This window comes from Anthonomus grandis, chromosome 5, assembly GCF_022605725.1.
Source record: "Anthonomus grandis grandis chromosome 5, icAntGran1.3, whole genome shotgun sequence".
Lineage (NCBI taxonomy): Eukaryota > Metazoa > Arthropoda > Insecta > Coleoptera > Curculionidae > Anthonomus > Anthonomus grandis.
In genome coordinates this window covers 23391277-23407055 of record NC_065550.1, presented here as the reverse complement: position 1 = coordinate 23407055, position 15779 = coordinate 23391277, and the positions used below count along the sequence as shown (strand labels likewise).

Genomic DNA, 15779 nt, shown 5'->3' with positions numbered 1-15779 from the left:
TGATAATTCTGTCAACGAAACAACCAAAAAGCCGGAGATAATTCATTTTTATAATGAAACAAAATCTGAAGTTGACGCATTAGATGCGAAATGTGCATTGTATTCAATATCCAGAAGAACTAGCCGTTGGCCAATGGCAATTTTTTTTGCTATATTGAACATTGCAGGTGTAAATTCTCGAGTATTGTACCAATTTGCATCAAAAGGTAAAGAAATAAAACGATACTCATTTATCAAAACTCTTGGGAAGCAATTAATAGATGAACATTTGCGACTCAGAATGTCCAACAAGAAGGTGCACTCAAATGTACGAATCCTCATTGCTGAACTTTTGGGGGTTGCGGATCCAGTTTCTGAACAGCCTTAAGTACCTCCTAAAAAAAGTAAAAGAAAAAGGTGTGCCATATGCCCCACCAACAAGGAGAGGAAAACTGCTATCCAGTGTGACATATGTAAGTTGCCCATTTGCAATCAATGCTGCGAGAAATTGTGTTCTAAGTATTCTGAAAAATAATTTTAGATTTTAATCGGTTTATGTACTGTAATATACTCAACTAATTTTAAATTTTTGAATAAAAGTTTTTTTTATTGATTTTATGGCAAATTTATTATTATGGGTCCTAAGGACCCATCAGTAGTACATATGTAATAAAAATGTGTCGGTAGTTGTCGGTTCAGGGTTAAAATCGTTAAATTCCTAGAAATTTAACCAGTAATAAATGATACAAGAGATAGAAATCCTCTCTTGAATAATCATAAATACACTTATTGTCAGGAAAACTTCACAATCTAAAGCTATCACAATGTTTTACATCTAATATGTTCATATTTGACAACACCAGATCTAGTTGCCGTTGCAATTTTTTAAAAACTGAACTATATTGATTCAGATTATAAATTATAAATGAAAGTTTAAAAAATTATTTAATAACTGACAGTTCTTGGTCTTCTGTTGAATAAAGTGGTAAATTAAAGTACTTTAAAATTATTGTATCTACATTTTTAACTAAAATACTTTCAAATTGATTAAAAATTAAACATATACATCAAGATTTACATTTGGTGGGATATAACCGGAACATAAGCAAAACCTTTGTCTTTTAAATTTCTTTCAGCAAGCATTCGAGACTAGAGCTATTACAGATATCCACGTTTTTCTTCGTAGCCACAAGGACTCTACCACCTCCTCCGCTATCATTTCTATTATTCCTGACTATATGATATCTTACCATGGATGTTTCATTTCTATAGCCCCATTTCTCCTCCATACCTCCTTAAAGTCTTCTTAATTAATTATCATGTTCATGGATGTACAGATTTTTGCACGTGCTTTTCACTTCTGCAAATTTGGTTCGAGAGAAGACTGCAGTTCTTCTGGTACTAATCTGCTTATATGAAGAGACACAAACTTCGACACTACACAAATCTGATAACTTGCATCTTCATTCTTTCCCTTGACAAATCTCCATGATCGCTTAGGTTTAACTACTTGCGGCTCACTATTAGCTGATTTGGGTTCTTAATTGCCAAGTTTCTGTACTTTCTGAAAATTTGTAGCCATTTGCGCTTCAATTATTACTGCATTTACAAATTTAATTAAAAATGCATCCGCTTTGTTCTATTTAGTTTCACTTTTTCAAAAAGGTCTTCTTTGTTTTATGGGTCAACCAATACTTGCAGTAAACATTTCAAGGATTTTTATAAAAGCAGGCATTTAACTAAGTTGAATCAGTAAAAAAACTGGGACTATTTTTAGATGATAAACTGTGCTTAAAATTCCATGTTTCTAATGGCATTAAAAAGAAAGTTACATTACACTTTAAAGGCATTGTATGCAAACAAATATTTAATTACAGTATTTTGCTTAGTTTAGGAACTAAGCAAAATACTGTATAAATCTTTAGTATTATTTATTATAGACAAAATCACTACGTACTGCTTGGCAAATCGGATATCGATCAGTCTTTATTCGTCGCAGTTTTTTAATATTAATGTTGTAGTATTTTGTAAGAAATTTAATTCAAAATAGATAAGAAAGATGCTAGTAGTGGGCTTAATAAATTTAAGGCTGCATTTTTTTTACAAAACAAATAACTTTTTTAAATTGTCTCTTAAATAAAAGTATTACTAATTTTAAAATTTTTTAATAAATTAATTCTATTATAGACCTAAGTGTACATCTGTTTAATTTTTTAATAATATTAGTGCTACCATGTTTAAATTAAAATTTTGCTTTCTATTGTGCTTTTTAAAAGGATTTTGCGCACGTTTATTGGAATAAATTAAGTAGAGCCTTTGACAACGAATTAATTTATTATCATTTATATGAGAATAAAAACATTCATTTAATGATATTCTCTATGCATATATTGGGTTCATCTGTAACAATAATTAATGAGGTATTATAAACTTCTAGTAGCTCTTTTTTTTTTTGAAACATTATATGCAAAGGGGAACACTAAAGACTTAAAGTCTTAGTTAATAATAATAGGCAAAATTTAGGGTAAAACAGACCTAGGTATATAAGGTTTAAGATTAAAAATTAGGATATTGAAAATTGGATATTTCATTCTTTTCTCATTAATTTCCAAAATTTTGCAATTTTTTATAAATTAATATTATCACAAAAACAAATTTACTAAAAATATTATACTATATACCCTATCCAAACAAAATTTATGATAAATGAACCCATCATGTTCCATCTACACCTTTTACTTTCACAGTCAATATGTCAACGAACTGCTAAAACACATTAAAAATACTATGAATCAACGTATACTACTCCGTTTGCTATTTTTATTTTCACCATAAACTTTAATATACTGCCCATAAATAACGCACTAATTTTTAGTACATATTAAAGTTTTAACAACATTATATTCTTATTCAAAACTATGTGTTGTATGGGTGCTTTATTTGACTATAAAACAAGAACTGTTTACTTTTGTTTTTACGATACGCCGGCCACCGCGAACGTAAGTGGAGGTTGTTATGACATTATCTGCTTAATTAGGCTTATTTTGTCATTTGTGTTAGTTTTTTTTTCTATTTTACTACATTCAAGTAATTAATTTTTATTATCAGTAATTGATTCATTTAATTTAATACTACTGTAATCAAAAGCAAATAAGAAAATTAGTTATTTTTCTTTTTATGCGCTTTTTATTTAGCTTTATACAATCATTTTTAATCAACGAAGGTTATTGACTAAAGGTTTTAAAAAAAGTACTCTTAATAATAATAATAATCTTTATTTAGCAAATTGCTACATATAAAATACAAAGAGGTTAAAACGACAAAAATTAAATATAAAAAGTAAAACATGGGCCTAATAATACAATTTTAAAATATGTACTCTTAATAATCGTTTAAAACTATTCATATCATTACAGATTTTTAAGTCATTAGGCAGTTTATTAAATTCGAGCAAACCTTTATAGAGCACGGAATTAAGCATTTGAACGGTGTTACACTTATGAGCTAAAATAAAATCAGTACAATTCCTAGTATTATAATTATGGACATCACGAAATAGCACTAAATTATCACATATATAATTAGGTAAAAGGCCTTTCTTCAACTTAAATATAAATACATTAACATTAAACATAATTCGTTGATGGACGGTCAACATATTTAAGACATTTAACATTATTTTAATAGGAGTATAGCGGTTACATCTCAATATTGTTCTCATTGCCCTATTTTGAATTTTTTCCAATTGAGAATTTTTATATTGCGGTAAATTATATAAAAGAATTGAACAAAATTGTAAATACGGAAGAGCTATAGCATTAAATAACGTTATTTTTGTATTCATTGATAAGTTTTGTCCCACCCTATTAATGAACCATACCTTTTAGCAAACTTTCTCATCATATAATCTGCATGAGCCTGAAAAGTTAAGTTCGAGTCTAAAATTACTCCAAGATATTTAATTTGATCCTCGTAAACTAATTTCTGTCCATCCACACAAACACTTACGATTTCAATGTCAATAGAAGATGTCTTCGACCGTCTACCAAATATACAAAATTTTGATTTTATGGTATTTAAGCTTAACTTATTGTTACAAAGCCAGTCAAACAAATTGCCAAGTTCTATATTCATGTTGCAAACCATTTGCTGTAGATTTTGACCAACTATATAGAGCATAGTATTATCAGCAAATAAAATAATATTTGATTTTTGAGCCACCCTAACCATATCATTAATATAAAATAAAAACAATAATGGACCCAGAACAGTACCTTGGGGCACACCGACATCGACATTTACAGTTTCAGACATAGCATTATTAAACTTCACACGTTGTAACCTATTACACAAATAAGATTTTAACCACTTTAAAACGTTCAGCTTAATTCCTATGTGCTCTAACTTACCCAACAATATATCTCTATCAACAGTTTCAAACGCCCTTTTAAAATCCAAAAACACAGCCAACACATAATTACCTGAGTCAATTGCCTTTAAAAAATTCTCACAGGTATTCAGAAGTACAGATTCACATGAATGACGTTTACGAAAGCCAGATTGGTTAGGAACTATAATTTGGTTGTTATCACAGAACTGCAGTAATTGCTCTTTTACACATACTTCTAAGACCTTTTCATATATAGGAACAGTATTGATAGGACGAAACTCATTAGACAACTTGGTATTTGGCACCTTTGGGACAGGAATAACTGTTGATATCTTCCAGGACTCCAAGAAGACGCCATTTGAAAGTGAGGTGTTTACGACGTCCAACAGCCTATTTCCAGCAACATGAAAGACATCACAAAGAATCTGTTTGGAGATGCCATATTCGCCCTCGCCTACATTTTTTAGATTATTAACGACTTGTCTCAATTTAGCCATTGATATTGGTTCAGAATTCAGGAGAATATTAGTTGATGTTGGACTTCTTGGGGCATTGCTAACTATAATTTGTTGCGGTATATTTTGAATAATCTCACTGATACTATCTATAAAAAAATGATTAAATTGATGTGTTATTGCTGCCACGTCAGTCTCAATCTTTGTTCCAAAAAGAATTTCGCTCTGTATTGCTTCAGTTTTACCCGGCAGAAGGGTCTTCAGATTTTTCCATAGCTCCCTTGGATTTTTTCGATTTTCATCTATGGTTGCAGCAAAATAATTGTCTTTCTCATTCCTAATTTTACTCACAATAGCATTTCGGCTTGATTTATACTCTGTCCATATGTCTTCACTTTTATGTAAAATGGCTCTTTTATACAGACTATCCCTCTCACGCATTAGATTTTTAATTTCCGAGTTAATCCACTTCTTATCTTGATATTTTTGTTCTGTGACAGCTGGGATCATGGGACACATTTCGTTGAGGCTTGATATAATAGAGAAGATGAATGCTTCTGCTTGTAAATTAACATCTGAAATGTTGGTGTTCCAAGGTGTACTAATAATATCATGTTGCAATTGATCTGAGTTATAATGTTTAGTAGATCTTTTCAAAGTAGTTTTATTCGGAGTCACTATATTTTAATGATTAACATTAATCGAGATAATGGAATGGTCACTGATTTTCGGTGTTAAATAAACTTCAAGAGGTAAATTTTTATCGTTAGTTACTACATAATCAATAAGCGTCTGGCTCGTAGGTACTATTCTTGTAGGCGATTTTACAATTTGTGTAAATCCACTGGAAAATATTACATCCTTTAATTTGTCAGCATAAAATGAGCTTTTAAGTAAATTCAGATCGCTTACCTCATCTAGGTAGTTTTCAAAAAACTCAATAAAGGCAGCATCCTGTCTTTGTGGAGCTTGGTACAATACAGAACACAAATACTTTACACCAGACGAGAACAGTTCCAAGGACAACAACCAAACAAAATTTTCAACACATTGCACATTTTTTAACTTGCATCGAAGATCATTTCTTACTAAAGCAATTACTCCTCCAGTTCTATTATTGTCTGTCGCACATTTTTCTAGTTTTTACCCCTCAACATTAAGTTCACAGGGTTCACTATCCTCTGATACATGAGTTTCACTGAGAAACAAGATCTTAGGTTGCCAGTCCTTTAATAAAACAATTATTTCATCCTTATTGTTCAAAAAGCCTTGAGAGTTTAAATAGACAATGCTTAAGTTGTAGACAATATTTTAATCTAATTGCTATTTGGTATACTTATTTCGCTGGAGGCCCTCAATTCTTTTGTACGAATCACATTAATTGATCTCCCACACAGTATGACGGACGTCTAAGTTAAGACCGTACTTTTGATTTGACGCTGCACAATTTACACATTTAGGTACATTCACATTACATTCTTTGTCATCATGTTCGCCAGTACATTTACCGCACACCTTACTTCCTTCACAATCATTGGCAATATGTCCATAACGGCAACATTTAAAGCAACGACGAATGTTGTAATCATTAAATACCCAGCATCTGTTCCAACCAATGTTTATTTTTTCTTTTTCAATAAAGTAACTATCGGTGTTTGAATCAACTTCAATAACCAAATTAAGTCTTTTGTTAATAATCTTTGTTTTCATGATAACATTAATTTTGGTTTCTGAATTCCTCTGTATGTTGTTTTACCTCTCAATTTTGCCCACAATTTCCCCATCAGTCAGGGAATGTTCACAATCATTAATTCCGACTACCTTTAATCTTCTTTCCAATGATTTAGGAACATCTACTATGTACTTATCCCCCATTTTTGTTTGAATTTAAGTTTGTATAACTTTTAGATCCTTCTCGTTACCACACCTTAAAACAAATATTGCTTAATATGTTTCTCCGCATCTTTTTGTTTCACCACCAAAATGTTATTGTTATTTTGTACTGCTCTCGCATAGGAAATTGGATGTACATTTGGACATATAGCAGCTGCTGCAGCTGGTGTAACTTTGATCCCCTTAAGGGTAGCGACGTCTTCTTTTACACTTCGATTTTCTCTCTTGACTAAAGTTTTAAATCGAAATAAAAACGAGCAATAAAATATCAAGGGCGGAAAATGATTCTTGATCACAACAGTATAAGTTTTCGTTACAAAAATCTTAAGTTAATTACTCTGGAATTCTATGAAACAAAAATAAGTAAATAAATAATAAACTTTAATGATTCTATTAATTAACTATTAAAAAACAATAAATTGATTTTGCATAGGCTCGAATCTTAAATTGTAAAAAAATTGAAGTCACTATATCCTACTGACTGCGCCACTAAAATCAATAATAATGAATATTAAAACGTTTTTGCAAAAAAAAATATTTTATGCTATATTTTGTAAATTTTTTTAAAAACTTACCATGTTTTTATTGCTATGAATATACATAACTCTAAGTTTTCCCAACCTGACTCGAAAATCATTACTTATATAAAGAATTTAAATTTAATTTTATTTGAAAAAAAGAACATTTAGCTGTTGACTGTAGTGATTGAGTATTTTAGCATTATTCTGCTTCATCTAGATTGGATAAAGTGTTCTGTAGGCTAAACTTTAAAAAATATTATTAACTATTAAAAACATTAGAAATAAAGCTCTGTAAATTAAAAAACAAAAATAATTAAAATTAAATTTAATGTAAAATAAGGTACTAAATAACTACATAACTATATATAAGTGTTGAAATAATTTCGGATAATAAATCAATTTTGCATTGCGTCGAATATTAAAATGTGAAAAAAAATTAATTACACTATCCTACTGACTGCGCTATTGAGATCAATATTGATCAATAGACAACCTTTATTGCACAACATTTCTTTCTGCATGCTATGTTTTGTATACTTTATTTTACTTCTCCACATTTTGATTTTTATGAACATACATAACTGTATTTTCTTTTCTTACCATTTTTTATTTAAAGATTTTTTTTCGTTTATTTCATGCAGTTGGTAGATTAGTGTAATTTTTATTAATTTTATTGAAAATGGATCAATACAATAAATAGATTTTGCATAGACGGAAGTAAAAATTGTGAAAAAATTTAAATCACACTATACTACAGACTGCGCAAATGAGGTCAATATTGATGAATCTAAAAACCCTTTTTGCAAAAAAATTATTGCTGCATGCTATGTTTTGTTTGGACTATCTACATTTTGCTATGAATATACATAACTATATTTATAACATCCACCCATATAAATAATTTTTACATTTTCCTTCAATAATTTCATACAGTTGATAGGATAGTAAACTATAATTAACCTTTAAAATATATAATAATATACTTATAAATAAACATCTTTTACAAAAAATGTTTATTTTTTTTATACAAATGTCAGATTTACTAGATAGAAAAAAATTTGAATAGGAAAAATATAAAATATAAATTTAACCGGAAATGCAATAAGTTTAGTCTGTTATAATGGTTGGCGTCAGTATTACATTTCTTTATGAGTTGAACTAATTTTTTAATGCATTTTTTTAGCAGGTATTTATTTTTAATAGAAAATTTTATTTTAAGTATTTAGATTCTGAATAAGAAAGGATTTAAAACATATAACTAGAATTTTTTTTTTACGTATAGATAGGAATTCACTAATTAACTGAAACAAAAAACATTACCTACAAATCAAAGAAATTATCTAAAAGTCAATAAAAACTAACGGAATCCTAACGTTCTAATTAGAAGTGGTTAATCAGGTCAAATTGAATGCCACTCATAAAATAGTGAGGTTGTTGCATAAAGCTCCATCTCATTTTGTTCTACGATTCAGTTAACGCACTGGAATTTGAATTAGTACAATCTCAATGCATTCGCGACATACCGTTAGCATAGTGGCAAGTTTTTATTATATGACCCTGCAATTAAATCCCATTTAAGTTATGCAATGAAAAACACATTAAATGTTTTGACCAATATAAAAAAGATCATTCGTTTTTTAAATTATTAATTTAATATCAAATTCAAATAACGCTAGTTGCACAAAAGAAACTAATCATTGTCCTCTTATTTCTTCATCTGCCAAATGCCGCGCATCTGCATTATACAGTAAGCGAACGGAGCAGCACAAGTCGGAGGAGTCATAAAGTGCCCGATGCAATTTTTGCAGTGCACGTATCTCTACGGCGGAATATTATTTAGATATATCAGAGCCGAAGTGACATCGTCGTAAATATTACTGGAAGTAATTTACGATCCAGGCCTGACTCCAGATAAAATACCGCACCGCCCAGACCCGGTTATACTACCACGTATAAATTACCAAAGGGTGTTGGCAACATGGGCTGATTGCATGATGCCGTTCCGAGAGAAAACCTGCTTAGTTTTTGCGAAGGTTTTTAACGAGGTCGGTCACGAACTTTACAGTATACAAGGGTATATCAGAGTTATGTCTTTTCAAAAAAATACCGAGAATGGGTGAAACTCAAAATTTGGAATATTCATCCAAATTTATTTTATCGCCTTCAAAGTAGTCCTCTTCCGATATAATACACTGATATGATATTTACCCAATTACCAAAACATCAATAAATATTTTATGTTATCTTTCGATAAGAGTTCATGTGTTTTAGGCCAGAATTCGTTCACCTTGTGAAACTATGCCCTATAGTGATGCAAAATCCATGAGCATTCTTTTCACGTATTTGGTCTTTTAATGAATTTCCTCTCTTAAACGCTCCATAAGGCTCAACTGCTTTCTGAAAGAATTCTTAGTACACAAAGAGGAATTCCAAAGGTTGTTGATTGGTGGGCATTTAAAATTCAAAGGCGTATGTCTCATCAGCAATTACAATACGTTTTATGAATTTGGAGTCGGAATTAACTCGTTTAAAACTTAATTAGCCGATTGAATTAAACAATATTTTATTGAATTTAATGACAATTTTCAGTCACAAGTTCTTTTACTTTAGAGATAGGTATTAATTTTAGTTTTAAATGTTTACGTCCGATCAGGGCGAGAGTAATCTTCCACGAAGTGGTTCTTTATAAACTCGATTCACCGTAAGCATTATGCAATATTTTTAACCCGAAAAGCCATTTCCATTGCATCAGATATTCTTAGCCATTATAAAATTGCAATTTATTTGTTAATTAACAAGTTCATTACTATAAAGGAATTAAATGATAAATGACGCTTAAACTACGCGTGAGTATAGAGGATAGTTAACAGGGTGCCAAATTAACCAGAAAAATAAATTCGACAATCTCTTTAAACGTGCTTTTAAGATGATCGATTAATCATACTTTTTTAATAGAATATATATTATATGGAGGGTACCGCAAATGCTTTTCCGAAAAAACGATTTGAAAAATCACTCCTAAAATATTCAATAGGAGTATTTAATTGATAACTGCTTTTTAAGATTATTTAATTTAAAGTACCACTTATCAAATTTCTGGAGAAGTTTTTGTGTTTGGTTGTCAATTTTTTAATGACAAAAGTATTTCTTTAAAATTTGGTAAAGGTATAAAGAAATATAAAATCTAATTAAATCTTAGGAATGTACTTACTAATACTAATTAATTGAAATAATAGTTCATAAAATGAATGAATATTTTTATAAATACTAGTTCATAAAATGTTCATGTCGAGCCTCTCCTATTTCCATATAACAGCGAAGTATAATTTTCAGTCCAAACGATGTATGTTCTATAGACTTTCAGATGAAGACTACATATTTATAATTCTCTGTCACAAGTTTTCCAGTGTGTCCGGTTTTCCAGTCCACGTTTTGCTTTCAGATGCCCCCATAATAAAAAATCTAGATTACCAAATCCGGTAACTTAGCTGGCCATTCAATAACAATACTTTTAGCACACCAATAAAGAAAAAAATCTATATGGTATATATCATTTAACAGCAAAACTATGAGCAGTTAAGTGAATGAGTCCTTATTATTTTTAACATTAGTTACTTACAGAGAATCAATAGACATTAATAAAATCAAGAATATTTCTGCGCGTTTGATAATATAACTATCAAACCACTTAAACAATTTGCACATAAAATCGCACAATACCTATAGTTGTAATAAACAAACATATTTTAAAGGCAAAATATCCTGAATCTAGATCGTGACTAATTTCTGACTCCTAGTTATGGACCTACGTGTAACATTAATCTCCTTAGGGTACAGTCTTAGTCTAGCCTATTTTTGAGAAATTTTATCATTTGCAGATGATACTATCCTATTTATTAATAGAGAAATATGAGAAGATATTAAAAGAGAAGTGAAAAGTGGTTTATAAATAATTTATTAAATAAAAATTTTCAAAAAACTATCTATTTCTTATTTTTAGTCCCAATCTAACAAAGTACTTAAAGTCTTTCAATAAATATATATAGAAAAAAATTATTTTTAAAAAGTAACAATGAAACTGAGTACTAAGGTATTATAATATATTATAATAGTTTGCGGTTTTAAATAGAATAGTCATATATGGATGAAGAATGTCGTTTATAGCATTCTTTTTATGGTATGCGATTCCCAGTTAATAAATATATCTTTGGTCCTGTCAGAATATGCTTCAAAAAGCGCATAAACTTTGAATGAATTTAGACACAGAGAATCTTCATCTTAATTATTTCTGTTATCCTGGGATTAAGTTTAATTTCCAAAATAACTCAATACATAATCTCCATTTAGTTTGTTATTGGGTATATGGACATTTAACATCTCAGAAAATTTTATATTGTTTAACATTTTGTTGGTATGCCAAAAAGTTTCATAACTCTTGTATTAAGGATCAAGTTGTATATAACTCTCTTTTGCAGAAGGTGCATAAATTATAAAATAAAAAAAAATACCGAAAACAAAAAAATTATAAAATGATTTCCCTAAAGACCGTCGGAGCCAAACCGTTCCCCTTTTAGGCTACATTTCGAATTTTCGCAAATAAAATTCATGGAGTGTAAATATTGTTTTGGGCCGAAAAGCGGAGGAGACTAACGGCCGTAACTTCCGTAACATTAGAGCCAAGAAAAACAACTAAATTTATGGAATCGAGGATGACAGGCTCTTTAAAAATACACGAGATACAGGAAAACAAAGTTTCTGGAAACGGTTTCGACGTCAGAGGAATATTTTCGATAACGTCCGTATTTGGCAGCTTAAACTGACTTAGTAAATATTTAGTTAATAAGTTTAAGTATTTTAAATGTTTATATTTATATATGTCCTTTTATACGTCATATCTGACTTTATTAATCACAGCCAGAAATTTCATAGTTTTATGAGAAGCTTTATTCATAGAATTGATAAAAGCAATTTCTAAATTATTTGAACTTAATTTTAATTAGACCATAGTAGACTACGGTAATGTGGCGAAAAATTTTTGTTACTGACAAAAAATATTAATTTTGCTATGGATATTTTTCGTCATAAACAATGTATGTATAGTGAAATTCGATACTAAAATAAGCACTAAAACCGGATTTAAATTTAAATTCAGCAGAATCTGATAAAACGTAAACTTTATTTTTGTTTTATTTACAGAAATACATACATTTTTTACTATTATAGCAAACATTCATTTTACTAAAGTGCTTTCAGACAAAACTTTTATCGTTTACCCATATAGTTGATTCATGCTAAAACCAAAATATGTCAAAGATTTGATAGTTTGACCGATTTATTAAGTAATTGTCTTCTATATACTTTGTGTTTTTATCTATATAGAGTGTCCAAATGAAGGCAAAGAATAATATATTACTCAATCCTTAAATAAATTTAAATTTTATATATTTATTGAGGTACCAACAAAATTTTTTATAAAAAGAAAGTCCCTCTTTGTATTTACTTAAGTATTTAAAAAATTTAGCAATAATCGTTTATTTACTTATCAGTCGAATTTACGCAAAATTTTATTTTAAAATTGCATAGTATAGTGTAATAGAAATGATTAATATTTATTTTCTGCCTTGTTTTAGTTAATCAATATTTTAAAACGAAAACTTCTATTTTTTTCTTAAATACAAGAAAATTAAAATTCTGTATTTTTTTAATATATACATAGAAATATATAAAAAATATGTTATTTCTGATTTTAAATGATCACATAACTATTTTGTCAATAAAACGTATACACCCATAAAAGCCTAATACCTTTTTTATTTTTAATATTATACTTAAAGCATAATTTTAATGGATACCATACGCATATTCTTGTAAATCAAAATATTCTTATAGTATCCATTTAACTATGCTTCAGAACCATGTATATAATTTTCCACTATGCTTTAGATCAACAGAAATGAACTGAAAATACTGTTTTAGTGAACTTATATAAAGGCAAATAATAAAAATTATATTTTTGCTTACTTTAAGGATCGAGATTCATTTAAGATGAATTTATGTTTACATCTTTTTTATAAGTATCTTTTTATTTACATTGAAAGAAATATACATACGATTAAAACTAAACCGTTATTAAATTATTAACAAAAAAAAAATATGATTTTGTATTTATCTTTAAACAAATATAAATTACAAATAATTAAAAAAAGTCTTTAAGTAGATTTCCATATCATATATTCTGTATTATTTCAGGCATATTGGTATTTATTTAAAATTTACATTTTTGTACACTGGAAAGAAATATCAAATTTTTTTGATAATTCTACGCATAAGTTTATAAATTTCTCTTATTACCTTAAACTCAAGCGTCCAGTATAAGGTTTCCGAAAAAGTCCCTTTAAAACTTTATGTCACCATTAATTTAATTTTTTTCTACTATTTACTTTCATAGAAACTTTTATATAGGTTTACTTCTTTAACATGTTTTCTTATTTTTAGATAATATATTACCTTTTAATGTTTATTAGCAAAAAATGATTAATAAATTCACAAATCCGCAGAAGAGTTACGCTTAATTTGTATATTAACTGAGGCATAACTTGGACACGCAAATATGATGGGCAAAATATAACAAGTCTGAAATCAATATTATTAAATAAATTCTCTATATCAGATATATCTGCCCGTACTAACTCAACTATCTCAACCAGAAACTATTTGTTACAATTTTAGATAAAAAAACAAATATGCTATTTTTTAATTTGCGTGATTTAAGATCGTTTAAAGTTAGACTATTTTAAATTTTATTTTAATAATTAAAGCATAGTTTTAGTGCATCTGATAAGCGCCTTTCGGTAAATTAAAACATGCTTACGGTATCTTAAAATTAACTGAAATGACCTACAAATATTGTTGTAAAAGTGAGCTGATACAAAGCAAATGAAAAAATTATAGTTTTGCATATTTAAAAGACTCAAACTTCTTTAAGATTAATTATAGGTTTCCTATTATATACATAATATAGTGAGTAGAAGTCCACTAAATCATTTTCAAAAAAAAATTTCTCAACTTGACTCAAGTTGTAAATTTTGGGAAAACATTTTAAAGTGGATTTATATATTTCACATTCTTGTATAAATTTAAGCATATTGGTATTTAAATTTATGTTATTAAAATCTGCAAACATATATCATATTTTTTTGTTAGTTTTGGGTATAAGTATTTAAATTTATACATTTTTTTTACCTTTATATAAACAGAGTCCAGATCAAAGTTTTTCTTTCCTTAATCAAGATTAAAAATATAAAAAATATTGGTAAGATTTTTTTTAAGCATACTGTCTAATATATTTTCTTATTATTAATAAGCATATTAACTTTTAATAATTATTTAAAAAAAAAATATTTAGATTAATCTAGACATTATAATTTATGACTCAGAAGCTTAAAACAATTATAAGTTTAATTATATAAACCGAAGCATAACTTAAATGGATATGATGCATATAAGCAAATATACTATTTTTGAATTTGCGTAATTTGAGAACGTTTTAAGTTTAATTACAATAATTGAAGATTGATAATTTAAATGGACATGAAGAACTAGTTCTTAAAAATGTTAATAACTTTTATTTAAATTTTTGATTGCGATAATCAAATAAATGCGTTTTTTAGTAGATTTGTAAATTTTTGCTTTTTTATATTAAAGTCCCTTCTTCTTCTATTCTCCTAAATCAAGATTAAGAAAGATTAATTCCCTATGAAACTTTATATTAGTGTGAAATTCTTTTTTTGTTATTTATTTATATGCATAAAAGCTTTATAGAGGTTTTCTTGTTTAATATATTTTTTATTTAATAAATATATATATTATATAATATATTAACTTTTAATTCTTAAAAATATAAATATTAAGATCATTCCAGACATTATAATTTACAAACCTACAGAAGAGTTAAACAACTTTAAACTTAATTATATTACTCGAAGCATAAGTTAAATGCATACGATTCACAGAGGCAAAATTAATAAAAACAAATGTTCTATATAGGAGTCATATATATATATCCTGTACTAATTAATATTAGATAAAAAAATTATCAATTTTTTTTACCATAAATTAAGCAAATATGATATTTTTGAATTTGTATGACTAAATGGACTCAATGAACCTGTTTACAAAAATGTCAACATTTGTTTAAATTGCTTGGAAAAACTTATAGTGGCGAAAATGTTCATCTCATGTGAGCGTCAAATAAATACGTTTTCTAGTAAATTTAACATAAATCAACAAATAATTTATTCATGTATATTATCTAGTTTACAGCTCCCACTAAACTCCAGCTATTTGTATAATGCTCAAATAATCTCCCTAGTCTCAAATAGGAAAAGTTCTTATCTTCCTATTCCCAGTATACTACTTGAGGAAACTAAAAAGAGATTAGGGCCAGACAACACTGGCAACGGTGTAATGGCCGTCGGAGGATGACTAAAACGGGGGAATTCACCATCAACCTGCCTATGCGGTGTGGTGAGGCCAGACCAG

At 28.2% G+C, this 15779-nt stretch overlaps 2 protein-coding genes across 5 annotated transcripts in view; one reads left to right on the top strand and one right to left on the bottom strand.

Moving 5' to 3' along the window:
• LOC126735861 (NADH dehydrogenase [ubiquinone] 1 beta subcomplex subunit 2, mitochondrial-like) overlaps window positions 1–15779 on the bottom strand; it is a 490931-nt gene that overhangs the window by 212481 nt on the left and 262671 nt on the right. The gene's annotated exons all lie outside the window — the stretch shown is intronic.
• Window positions 1–15779, top strand: part of LOC126735856 (homeobox protein abdominal-B) — a 246806-nt gene that overhangs the window by 89868 nt on the left and 141159 nt on the right. The gene's annotated exons all lie outside the window — the stretch shown is intronic.